Source organism: Danio rerio, chromosome 21, assembly GCF_049306965.1.
Source record: "Danio rerio strain Tuebingen ecotype United States chromosome 21, GRCz12tu, whole genome shotgun sequence".
In the NCBI taxonomy this organism is placed as follows: Eukaryota; Metazoa; Chordata; class Actinopteri; order Cypriniformes; family Danionidae; genus Danio; species Danio rerio.
Window position 1 is genome coordinate 21,607,501 of NC_133196.1, and position 14,521 is coordinate 21,622,021.

General features: G+C 34.0%; 1 protein-coding gene across 5 annotated transcripts in view; it reads left to right on the forward strand.

Annotated features, from left to right (window-relative positions):
• Nucleotides 1-14,521, forward strand: part of si:dkey-247m21.3 — a 75,336-nt gene that overhangs the window by 60,281 nt on the left and 534 nt on the right. The gene's annotated exons all lie outside the window — the stretch shown is intronic.

Here is a 14,521-nt window from a genome sequence, read left to right on the forward strand (position 1 = left end):
AAGATCCAACTAAATGTGTCATTGCATTATTTTTAAAAAAAGAATTAATGAAATGATGTCTTTATAACGAGTTATCATTATCTGAAAATGATTATATATATATATATATATATATATATATATATATATATATATATATATATATATATAATTAAATGATATATCTTGATATTTATTTGTATTTGTATAATTTTTTTTATTATATAATTGATTTGGTAACACTTTACAATAACAGTACATTGATAATGATGTATTAATATGTAAACTAAACATTACTTTATTATAAATTCATGATGGCGACGTGGTGGCACAGTAGTGCTGTTGAATCACAGCAAGAAGGTCGCTGGTTTGAGCCTCGGCTGGGTCAGTTGGTATTTCTGTGTGGAGTTCTGTGTGCATGTTCTCCCCGCGTTCACTTGGGTTTTCTCCGGGTGCTCCGGTTAAAGTCCAAACACATGCGGTACAGTTGAATTGGGTAGGCTAAATTGTTCGTAGTGTATGAGCGTGAATGAGTGTAAATGGATGTTTCCCAGAGATGCATTGCAGCTGGAAGGGCATCTGCTGCGTAGAACATATGCTAGATAAGTTGGCGGTTCATTCTGTTGTAGCGAACACAGATTAATAAAGAGAGTAAGCCGACAAGAAAATGAATGAATGATTTTATGATAAGTTAATGCATGCAATTATCATGAACTAACGTAAACTACAACATGAGTTCATGTGTGAATAACAGCTACCTTAATTACTTGTTAGTACATGCTGTTAATTAATGTACTAATTAACATTTAAGTTTAAGCTAAATGTAACTAACGTGAACTCGTGAGTTGTTAATGTATAATTATGTCATGACTTGGAGGGGCACATCACCATTAACTCATCATTACCTAATCATGAATTCCTGTTCATGTTGATGCTGCCAGAACACTTTTCTATTGTTATTCAGTGTAAAAAATACTAGATGGACGTGCATAGGAAGTTCATGAGTAGTTAAGAATGGATTAATGATGATGTGCCCTTCCATGAAAAGTCACAATATAATTATACATTAACATATCATGAGTTCATGATGGTTAAATTAGACATAAACATGTACTAACAATTAAGGTAGCCGTTATTCACACATGAACTCATGTGACTCATGCTTAAAGTTAATTCATGATTGGCATGCATTAACTCATCATTAGTTAATAATAAAGTAATGTTTAGTTTACATATTAATACATCATTATTCATGCTGTTATTGTAAAGTGTTACCCATGATGAACGACATTAAACAGCAGCAAAACTATGTTGCTTTGTATTTTGCTGCTTTCGGTTTGTTTTTCTTAACGCACTTCCGCGTGCGTTACTCTCCCGTCATGATCTTGGATGATGAGGTAAGGTCACCGTAAGCTCAGCGTAGTGCTTCGGTCACTGAATCATGAATAATTCAAGTAAAACGTAGCTGTGTTGTCACGATGATTGTGTCTGTAGTAACAGCTCGTAATACTTCTCGTGAATATTAATGTGGTGATGCGAGCTATCGTTTCGTTACACAATGGCTACGTTGAGCCTACGTCATCTGCTCCACTTCCTTTAAAGAAGCTCAACATATTTGGCAGCGAGGAATAAACTTACAAACCGTCCTTTTTAACACGATCTCTGTTAAACCGTCATGAAATGTCCGCTATCCATACTGTTCTCTCATCATAACTTTTTAGCTCTGAAAAAACGATTTCTTGTCAAAATAAAAGTCCCCCATAAACAATAGAAATAAAGTGATCCTTAAACATGAAGAAATGTAAGATAACTCTTATTAACGTCTGTTACAGTGTTAATTAATAAACTAGTTAACACCTTAGTGCTTACAAGAACCATTAATGAACAAATGTAACATTAGATAATGCTGAGTACAATAAGGTTATTAATTACACCAACAAATGCTTTGTTAATGGTAAATCATATTAATAAATGGTTAACAAACATGAAAAACATGTAAGCTGAAGCTAGGAATTTCACATGAATACTCCAAAACCTGCATGTTATTCATGCTTGTTCACTACACAAAGACATCCATTTCAGACAGATTCCTCTGGCATCCACAGTTCCTCCTGTTGGATGTGGTTCATCTTTTTCATTTGGTGGTTTCTGGATACCGTGGCTCTTGATCATCTCAAACAAACACGTTCTGTCTTGGTCACAGATGCGCCAGCTAGACGCACACCAACAGTTTATCCTCTTTTTTAACTATGTGTCACTCATTATGTTGTGTGCACAGCAATACTTTAGGATAGAAATGTGCTACTAAACCTTCACAGTCTGCTCTTACTGCTGGAATCTGCAGTCAATGAAGATTCGTCACCAAGGAGATATGAGTCGTCTCGCGCATGCACTCTGTCTCTCTCTCTCTCTCTTTTTGCTTGATTTTCATTTTGACAATGCTGAGATTGCATGCATCAGAGTTTTTCACCTTCGTGAGAAATTAAACCCCAGACTAACACAGGTAATGAAAAATTCAACTTTAGTCATTTTCTATTTGGAGAATTACAGTTTGCTTAGTCCATAAACAATCATTTTATGAAATACATAATTTATCCAGGCCTTTATATATTTATATTTTATATATAAACTATAAATATACATTTTAACAAAAGTTTAAGAACATTAAATGTAAAAAAAAATAGGCTATTACAGGCTAAATCAATGCGCCTCGTCAGCTGAACATCACTGCGGTCACCGTATGCGCTTCTGTTTAATGCTTCATAAAGACAGATGACAGACACAGTCTCAATAAACACTTGATGCTTGCTGTCAACTAGGCTAGGTAATTTAGGGCATTTGTTATGAGATTGATAGGATCTGTGGTTGTCAAATAAGTTTTCTTATAATATTTTTGCTGAAAATCTGTTGTAACCCTTATTTCTGGCTGTTTACACACCAGTCTCTCCAACGTGGGTATCATAAATAAACGAGGGTTACCAGGGTGAAAATTCATTTCTTTTTCTTTAATCTGGAGCATCAACATGACATTCACAATCAGCATTACAACAGCATTGCATCTGTCAAACTTTTCTCCACTTCCTTTTTTTCTCTCTCCTACTTTCCGGTGCACCTCTCTTAAAGGAGCCAGAGCACATCAATAACTTTCACAATTAACAGCTATTAAACTTTGCACCAGACATTTTTTAAAGTAAATAAAAAATCTTTATAAGTAGATTCAATAACATTTTTACATTTAAGTATTAATTAACAAAATATAAATTAAAATAATGAGTAAAATGTAAGGTTACACTGTAGTGTGCCTCATCACCAGTAAAATAACCAGCCTTTGTATTTAATGTATATATTCCTTTCAATGTATCGCATCCAAACTAAATTGTGGCCAGTTTTACTTATTATACTGTGCTTTGACTGGCTATTTAGTTTAAAAGCAAAATTGTTAGCTATAGTATTGAAAAATATAATTCACAATGCAAAACCCCGGCCCTGCAGTTATCTCTCTGAAAATAAAAATCTTATAGCCTATAGGCTACTCGTTTCGGTTTAGGCTATGGGACTAAATTTTTTTTTTATACTTACATATAACTTACTTTATACTTATTTTATCCCCTATACTAAACATAAATATAATACTAAATATATATATATTCACTTTGGGTAAAAAACTATAATTTAAGCTTATTATAAATTAGCTTACATATATTTATTTATTTTTTAAAAGTGACATGATTCTCCCCAGCTGTTCTTTTTAGGCTTACAGGACCTTGTCACAACAATGAACCGGAATAACAACAACCTGCTAATAATAATAATAATAATAATAATTATTATTATTATTATTATTATTATGGTAATATTTGATTACCTGCCACTAGAAGCAAAACCTTAAAAAAGGTGTCATTATGTCCCAGTTTGCATATCTCTTACTGGCTTTTATAAAATTAAGTAAAAGCACGCGATGAGCCGCAATTCTGTTTTGCTCTAACATACAAACTTTTATTTCATATATGAAAGAGAATTGCAGCACACCTTGAGTGCATGCGTTTATTTTTTTATAACTGCCAGAAACCATTTTGAGGTTGTGCCTATAGGCAGTCGGTCAAATTATAACGATTAGGCTATTATTAAGCCAGTTATTCCGTTCATGGCTGTGACAACGTCCTGAAAGCCTAAAAAGAAAAGCTGGTGGGAATTGTGTTGGTTTCAAACAAATGAATACTGTAAATTAACAAGCTAAGAAAATTTTAGAAAATTTAAGTATAGAAAATAAAATTCAGAGGGAGAGACAGTACTGTAACTGCAGACCAGGGTTTTGTTGCATTGTGAATTATATTTTTCCACACTATAAGCTATGCAGTGCAACAACTAACAATTTTCTTTTGAACTAAATAGCCAGTCAAAGCACGGCACATCCCATTATTATGATATTAGCTTATAATAATAATTGTCAGGAATCCATCTGGACTGTCAGATTCATTCACTGCACCTGAACAGCCCCTATCACCAGACTAATCACTAATCACCTTCACCTGTTGCTCATCACTGCTCACACTACATAAGCCTGGAACACTCACTCATTTATGGTTTGATTTATTTGTTATTAGCCAGACTTATTTCTCTTTGGTGTGACAGCATTTACCTGACGATGTAGCCTGCCTGCATGCCTACCTGCCTGCTCACCAGTTTGTCATCCTGTCTGTTATCTTGTCCTGTGAATCCTGTACTGTTTACCTCGACTGGCATCATCTTGTTTTTGTTACAACCCGAAGTTAAGTTCTGTTTGTTTGTCTTTTTGTTGGTATTGGTTATTTCTTTTCTGAACAACCTCAACATTGTTTAAAGTATCATTAAATATCCATTCTCTGTTAATCTGCCTTTGTCTTCTCTCTGATCCATAATAATAATAATATTATTATTATTAATAATAATAATAATAGTTGTTTGTGTTTTATTTTTGTTATTCATAATATTAGACATTTGTTTGGACTGTGCTCTTTTCAAGCAGCATTTTTTTCATTCTGCAGGCTGTTCGCTCTGGCAGTTGGTCAAATATTTGTTAGTTAGCCTATCATAAAGCAGCGTTATTCTGCAATCAGGTTATGTGCTCCATCAGGCTTATCATAATCTTACTAATATCTTGTAGTGTGCTGTGCCACAGTTTTCTGGTCTTGTAGTGTGCGCACGTTTAAGGTTTGTGTGTGCTGTAACCAGATTTCATTATTGTTTATGATTTTAAAACTCCTACAGCAGGTGAGGAGAAAATGAAAGCACATTAGAACAAGGAAAAATCAGATACTTATGAAAATCTTTAACATAATGACAAATTAAAAATGTAGCAAACAAATGACGGGCTTTTAACCCAATTACAGTGTAACATTAAATAAACCCCTATTTCCCACAGAACAAAAATCTATTAATGGGCAGGAACAAAAACTTTGTTTCTGCCCATAAATATACAATTTTATAAAAGGATATACACTTTTATATCTTTCTTGGAAAATATATCTTTTTGAAACTCATTTGATATAATTTGTGTCTTTATTTGAATGTATTTTTGTTGGTCTGTTATCTGCAAAATAAGCAAGAAGAAAGAATAGCTAGAAGTGCACAAGTCAGCTATATGCTTGTATGCTTTAACACAATTTGTTATATAATGTGCAATATTTACAGTTCTAGAGAGGCCGTTTTAAACTGTTTTATTTTTTAATGACATTATCATTCATTGCGCTAGTCACTTTAAATGAACCAGTGCAGGCTTTACAAGCTATTTGCAGCGCTGACCTTGTTCCCAGATCACTTCGGAAGAATGAACTTGGTTGGATGAATGATAGAAGTAAGAAACTCATTGTGAGAAAGATGCTCTGTGCATGCCTGACCACAATTTTTTTTGTTTTTGTTTTTGAGAGAGAGTGTACATGCCGAATTTTGCCAGCCTGTCAAGATGAAAAATTGCTTGCAGCGCCTTAATATTTATAATATAACTATAAGAAATAAGACTTATGACTCAAAAAGAATTTGTTTTATGGATACTGTGGCATAATAATACTGTGAAATTGTCCTTGGTTAGTTAAAGATAATGTGGGAAATATTACTTTAAATTCACTTCATTTTGAATTGACTAAAACTGCATGTGTTACCCACTACATTGCAAAGATACTTGTCAAATTACCATGGACCATTAATTCTTTCATTAGCTTGTTTATGAAAACTGCATGCATGAAAAAAATGACATTCAGTTAAAGATTCAATAACTGAAATATAAAAAAAAAAAAAAAAACAGTTTTATTAGATTAATCCTCTTTAGAGAATTAAGTTACACATTTAAATGGTGAGTTGTCGCCATCTATTGTCATTATGTCATTGCTACAGATTTATTTAGTAATATTTTGAATTAATAAATCATCATTTCGACTTTTTGTCTTGTAATTTTAATTTAATATATCATAACTTGGGCTTTTCTCAACAGGCAGAAAGGAGCTTAATTACAGTTTTATCAAAACTTGTCAATTATTTATTGTCAATTGTTTGCACACAAGAATGTTTTGTCTTGGTGATTTGGAGTTTCCAGTACAGAGACCAAAAGTTTATAGTGTAAAGTTTTGCAAACAATAAATGTATAAAAAGATCAGATAAAAAAAACTCTAAGTGCCATCTAGAAATCACCAAATCAGACATAAGAAGACTGCAGTGGACTATCAGGACAGCGGAGAGGATTAGTGCACCTGCCCAACCTCCAGATCTCTACATATCTTTCTCTATAGATCTTTATTATTAGATTAGTTGCTTCCTGTTTTAGTCATACATATACACAACCCTTACTGTATATGATTTTGTATCCAAAATGTTTTATTATTTACTTTATCCACTTATGTCATTCTGTGTTCTTGTGTTGATTTGTATGTATATACTGTATGTATATGTGCTTCTATATGTGCACCTTGTGTGTTTGCAGACACTTGTCAAATAAATCTCATTCTGATATCTCTGGACACATATTTCAAAGAAATCTCAGCAGCTGAATAACAAACATTATTATTATACATTATTATGCCATCAAACATAACATAACAGAAGATGTCTGGCCTTTCATAATACTAAATATCTGCTACATATCATTGACTGCAAAACATTTATTGTGATTTAAGTGAAATTACATTATACATATAATAAGTTGGTTAATTGGAGAAATTATTAAATGATAGCACTTTAAAATGAGACTAGTTTAAAAAAAGACGTGTTAACACGTAAATTGCGTGTTAACACGTAAATGACGTGTTAACACGTACCAACGTGTTAACGCGTAAATTACGTGTTAACGCGTAAATTACGTGTTAACACGCAATTACGCGTTAACACGTTTGTTGCAGACGTTTTGGCCCTAACGGCCTTCCATACAGTGAAGCAGTGTACCGGAGCTTGATTCGTTTTGCCATCATCACGTGATCAGTGACGTCCGAAGCTTCATTTTCGCCTTTACCCACGTGACTGCTTTGAATTTTGATTCAAAGGTTTAAACACCCTCATAGTAAAGTGTATAGCTAGAGAATTGGCGTCTATTACATACATTTGTTTCAAAGCACTGCACCAGTCCCAAACACCAGTAATTAAACTAAACTACAATAGTATTTTTTAGTAAAAAGGTTTTGAACAATACTAAAGTGTATTAGCGTATTTTTTATGACTATCTTTAAAGAAAACCACCGCATATCGTAGTATTGTGTTTGACAGAGAAGCTCTGTTGAAGCATCATTCATATAGCGTCCTCCTAGAGCACTCGCCTCCCAATCAGAAGTCGCTGGTTTGATTCCTGCTTGAAGCGGGACTAATTGTATTATGATAAACTTTTGAATAGCTTGGATTTTACTACAATCATCAGTTGTGTAATGTAATATATCTTGTGTAAAAACTACAGTAATTGAGTAATTTGTTTATATTGCTGTTTTTGTATTACTACATGAATGAGTTGGTCAGTTGTGAACATTTGACATTATGGCAACACAGTGCTTTCCCACACTTTCACCAGAAGAGGTCCTCATCGAGCTCTGATTTAGAAAGCTTCGAGTAACGAACCTTTTTCCAATACAATTGAGTCGAGCGCTTCACTGGTTCAGAAAGCTTCATTTCACCATCACTACTATGATTTAGCAGAAACGTCGTTGGCCTGCTCTTAACCGCTCTATCACGGTCTCTCACATCATTAATACACTGGTAAAATAGATCGGGCAGTCAGATGGGTAGCACATCGCACAAAAACATGTATACAATTATATACAATCGATTATGAAAACGATTGACACGTAGCTCCGCAGAAAGAAAGATGGTTCGTTTTGTCGCGCGCACGAGACAGGTACCCCCTGCAGTGAGCTATGGAAGTAAATTGCGCATGCGCCAGAAGCTTATAAGGCGCATGCGCCAACAAGAAGGGCACGCATCAACGCAAAACTAAGAATTTTGTATTAGTTCAACGAAATATTTTAAGTTTTTGACATTGAAGCACCATATTTGTTGAACAAACTAACTATTATTTGTGAGCATTTCAAATGAAAATATTTAAATTCAGTTAACTTATTAATCTTTGTTCAGAGGACTTTTTGAAAGTTGGCGTTTTTACAGTGTGCGATCTGGTGTAGCACAGTGCTTATTCAGTAAAGGCTCAGCTTAACAGATGTGTTTAAGTCTTGATTTGAATGTGTCTAATGTTGGAGCACATCTGATCATCTCTGGAAGCTGATTCCAGCAGCGGGGGGTGTAGTAGCTGAAAGTGCATTTACCCTGATTTGAGTGAACTCTTGGAATTTCTAAATTACTTGATCCTAATGATCTGAGGGATCTGTTAGGTTTGTATTCAGTAAGCATATCTGTAATGTATTAAGGTCCTAGGCCATTTAGGGATTTATAGACAAGTAATAATACTTTAAAATCTATTCTAAATGTTACTGGGAGCCCAATGCAATCTCACAGCAATTCGTAACTTTTTTATTTAGTGGCTAAATCGTATGAATTTGTAATTCTAATTCATACAATTTAGTACAATTTGCTCATCACTCAATGACGGTTGGGTTAGGGCTGGGATTGGGTGCCACGGCTCCTTTTTAAAATCATACATTTTTATATGACTGAACTTGTACGAATTCATACGAATTAGCCACTAAACTGACAAAACGTAAAATACTTAAGTTTCCTCGTGAGATCAGGCTGGGGAGACAATTCCGTTTCTGTAAGTCCTCACTGAAAACAAAACATCTAAATCTTACAATGTTTTTGAGATAATAGTATGCTGATTTACTTACTGATTTGACATGACTATAGAGTGGAGGAACTATGACGTCACTTTGTAGGCTAATCGGCTGCTAGCCTAAAACTGGTTCCCTCGATAAAATCCCTATAGGATTTTCCCATAGGCTTTTCGAATATTGCAAATAATAATCTCTGTGCTCAAACACAGTTCATTACACGTTTTGTCCAGCCATATAATCCTCACATGAAAATACAACTTTTGGATCTTAAATGCAAACGCAAGAATTAAAAAGCTAACATTAGGCTATAAACGGACTACAGTGCCCTTGGGGCGCTCGTCTGTGACGTCAGCACCACCCTGCTACAGACAACTTTGCATGCTTATTTTTAGAATAATGTCCATGACAAATAGTTAATTTCTCTGTTTATTACATTATAATCCATGCTATATATTATAAACAAATAAATAAGCAAAACAAATAGGCCTACGTGCAGTTTGGATAGTTTTTTTTACGTGGGAAATACATCTGTTTTGCTTTACAGCTGTTCTAAAAGTTTCAAAACTATGTAAAAATGTGCCTACATAGTATTATCACAAGACATATTTAAAAAAGTGTATCGCTCACGTGCACACAGCCTGCTTACCTTAACAGACGACAGAAATGAGGCCTGAGGAACAAGTGTATCAAATGCCTGCAAGTTCCATCATGGACACAGAGCAACATTCAATATTCTTTTTATGTCACAAAGTACAGCAAAAAGCAGCCCATACAGTCCCATATGTTATACATTGTATGGAGGAGTGTAAATACTGCAGTTATGACAGAGTTAAATGTGTTCAGATGAAGAAAAAAACAACGAAAATTCACTTGATCATGGTAAAATGACAGTTAATATTTATGTATTTTTACACATCTACAAAATAGTCTGTCTCGACAGCCTTTACAAATGAAGGCATTATCTACACACAATATGAAATCCCAATTAGAATAATACCACAAGCTAAAAAATATGAAAATACTTAAATCGCAGAAAAATCCAAATGTCCAACACAAGCGAGCTGCGCTCCAGACCAGCTAAGCTTGATGACGTATTATGTCTCCGACACCGCCTTTAGTCCTATTTAGCAACTTGGTAGCAACTGTCTTTTTAAAGAAGCATAACCGATTTAAAAATTCAAGAGTGTGCTGTAATTGATGAGTTTTATGTCGTAGAACAAAACGTGAAAGTATCTTGAGTTTGTGTTAGCCACGAACCTTATTTAGGTGATTTTACTGAAACCCCATTCAAAAAACGCATTGACTTTGGGACGAGGGAACCGGAACTACTGAAATGCTAACTCACTTTCGGGTTAGTGCAATTTAAAGGCTTAACTAGGTTAATTAGGTTAATTAGGCAAGTTGGAGTAATTAGGCAAATCATTGTATTACAGTGGTTTGTTCTGTCGAAAAAAATTTTGAATTAAGTAAAAACGGTTCTATTAATATTGGCATAAAATGGTTTTAAAAAAATTAAAAACTGCTTTAATTCTAGCTGAAATAAAACAAGTAAGACTTTCTCCAGAGGAAAAAAAATATTGAAAAACTGTGAAATTTTTCTTTTAAACATCAATTGGGAAATATTTAAAAAGGAAAATCACAGGAGTGCTTATATATATAATTTCCTATTATTTTTTATGTGATTTATTTTTTTCAAATTTTAACAAAACATTTTGTACAATCAAGGTTGAATTTTTTTCCATAATAGCCCATGCTGCAGGAATAATTTAACAAACAAGTTAAATTCAAAATAAAATAATATTACAACACAGTGAAAAAAAGGAAACTTTGCATATTGAATGCATTTGCAGTTAGACAATATCAATTAAAAAAATAATTAAATAATTCAAATAAATGAATACCTACATGATAATACAAATAATCTGACATGTTTATAGAAGTCTTATACATACATTATGAGTCAGACAACTTTAGTGATCCCATTTACACCTATTTACACAAGTCTCTTTATATAGATCAGTTAAAGGAGAAAGTCTTTATTTTTTAAGCATGTGGTCATGGGTTGCCATGTCTCATAAAATGTTTGGACAAATCCTTTCATTAAATATTTCGATATATATACATTGTAGCTTTAGGTGAGGCTGCCAATTTCCACTTAAATAATAATTTTCTCTCTGCTAATAAAGTATTGAAGGCAATAGCATTTTCCCTTTATTTGTCGATGTTTTGTGTTAAGTTAAAATAGCTGTATGTTATATCTAGATTAAAAGTATCATTTAATGTTTCAAATATTTGTGTCCAATAGTCAATCAACTTTTGACAAGCCCAGAACATATGGAAAAAAATCTGCTTTGTCACTTGACTTACACTGATCACTCACATCATCAATATCAGGATATATTTTTGAGAGTCTACACTTTTTGTAATAGGCTCAATGAATAATTTTAAATTGTGTAAGGTTGAGGCGTGCACAGGTAGTGGATCCATTTACCCTACTCAGACTTGAAAATAACCAAATAGATTGGAGTGGGGCAATTGGATTTTTCAGAGAAGTTAGCAAAGGTGTTGTCTATTTAAAATCCCAACATCTGGCCATGCCTGCTTTCTGCCACTGAACGTATGTGAAATCTAGTTTAACTGTAAATTTTTTTTAAATTAAAATATTACCAATCACAAAATTTTGAATGCTAGTATTTTCAAGATTAGCAAAACATAATAACAAATAACAAAATACAAAATGTACTTAATAGTTCATCAGACGTCATCCAAAACAGAACTGAGCACTGTGAACGTTTCCTTTGGATTCTCTTAATGAAATAATGGATGTGTGCCTTATTTGTGCAAAATCTCTTCGGTTTGTTCAGATGTTAATGGGTGTCTAAATTTGGTCAGAGGAATGCACGTCTCTTTGATTGATGCACCTGCTTAGTTTGACATGATTTTTTTAAAGAATCCATTAAGAGACATCTTTTTTTGGACACCATAGTTTCCGTAAGCCAAAACAAATCTAAGAGCAGCTAAAAGGACCCATTAATAATTACTGTGTATTTCTGTCCAACCTTCTCTATGGAGTACCTATAAATCACTGTGAATTTTGATGTTATTGAGGGCACATTTACAAGAGACCATTTTCTTTGAAAAGGAAAAATTTTATTGTGTTTTGTCTGTTCATTTACTTGTAGAAAACTGGTTTAAAAAATGCATGTGCTTTTCTGAGCACAGCCATAAAAACAAGATGGACTACAAGACCATGGCTGTATCTAAAATCACATTCACACCCTAAAATAGGGCATATGCAGAAGTATGCAGTCGGACTTTTAATTTGTCAGTAACCTGTGTCAATCGCTACTGGTGAACTGTATGCAGGTACAAAATCAGCATGTTTAAGGTCTGTTTTCTTTAAAAATTATTAATCTCCACTGCTTGATGATATAAAGTAAGTCTCAGACGGTCTCAATTTTCCCACACCATGTATTTAAAATATTAACTATTATTTTACCCCAGTATTTTCACTGGTGTTTCTGCGATCGCCTGCAGATCCTAACAGTGCGTGCGTGTAAACGGCTTTTCATCTCATTTTACACTTGATCAACTAAATGAATGCTGAAGTTTATTTAACTGATTGTATTTCAATTAAATTACAACATCAATGCTGTTAAATTAACTTTATACAATTGAAAAAAGTCATATTAACCATTCGCTGGAAGTTAATTGTTATGGCAAGAAACACTAGCTGTGCATATACCCTAAAATGCATTATTTGAGGCAGCATTTATGTGTAACAGTGTTCAAAACTATAAAGAACATTATGAAGTGGACTCAGTCAATGCCACAATGCACCACAATAATGAGTGTGCACACTAAACCACTACAAAATACACATAACCCTGAGAGTTTGCACATCGAATCAATACCCGCATCTGACCACAAGATAGCATCTATTCATTTATTCATTCGTTTTTTTTTCTTGCTAAGTCCAGGGTTGGCCAACCCTGTTCCTGGAGAGCTACCTTCCTGCAGATTTCAGTTGCAACCTATATCAAACACACATGCCTGTAATTATCACGTGGTGTTCAGGTCCTAATTAATTGGTTCAGGTGTGTTTGATATGAGTAGCAACTGAAATCTGCAGGAAGGTGGCTCTCCAGGAACAGGGTTGGCCACCCCTGGCTTAGTCCCTTTATTAATCAGGGGTCGCCACAATGGAATAAACCGCCAACTTATCAAGCATATGTTTTACATGTTTATACACTACAAACAATTTAGCTTCCCCAATTCATCTATAGTGCATGTCTTTGAAATTTTGGGGGGAAACCGGAGCACCCGGAGGAAACCTACACAAACACAGGGAGCAAAGCTGCACACAGAAATGCCAACTGACCCAGTCGAGGCTCGAACCAGCAACTTTTTTGCTGTGAGGCGATTGTACTACCCACTGTGCCACCATGCTGCAAGATGCCATCTACAAGTTCTTAAACAGACGATTATTCATTTGTTAAATTAACATTTGTATACATAACAGACATCAAAATACGCTGTTTCATTACTATTAAACAGCTCGCCATGCAAATATCATAGGGTCAACATTTATATTTTATTTTAATCAAACAGCAAATCACAAACTAAACAGCATTTAAGTAGACTGATGTAGGTAAAGGTGAATGAGGGTTTTTGGGCTGATTTAGGACATAACCTTTTGTAGCTCTGCACTAGAAATTTGGCCAAAGAAGAAATGTTTGTGCACTACTGAGCCTGGTTTTCTAGGTTTTTTCCTTTACTTTCTTCAATTGGTGAAGTTTGTTCCTTGCCACTGGCTTGCGTGGTTTGGGACTTATAGAGCTCTGCATCAATAGACTTGCTCTTCAGAGTTTGAACTTTCAACAGTGAAATTTTAACCACTCTAAACTGAACTAAACTGAACTTCAACTCTGAAAACTGGACTGACACAGTTTCAATTTACTATAATCTAATATGTTAAGCTGCTTTGGCACAATCTACATTGTAATAGCGTTATAGGCATAAACATTAATTGAATTGAATGAAATTTCTTTACAAAATGACCATCCTCTATTGGCCTGGCATGCAAATTGCAGTGTTTTTCTTTCTGTGTCAGTTATATTTCCTTTTAAAGCGTTTGCCTCTTTGTGAAAACGTTATTTATAAGTATCTCATTATCATGTAAATGTATCTTAAGAAATAATTTTGAATTCCATAAACACCTTTGTATGTCCAAAAAATGTGTGGCTCTGAGATAAAATTGTCTGGTTTGTTTCTTGCTTTTTCATTGCTTCTGATTTGTATTTTCA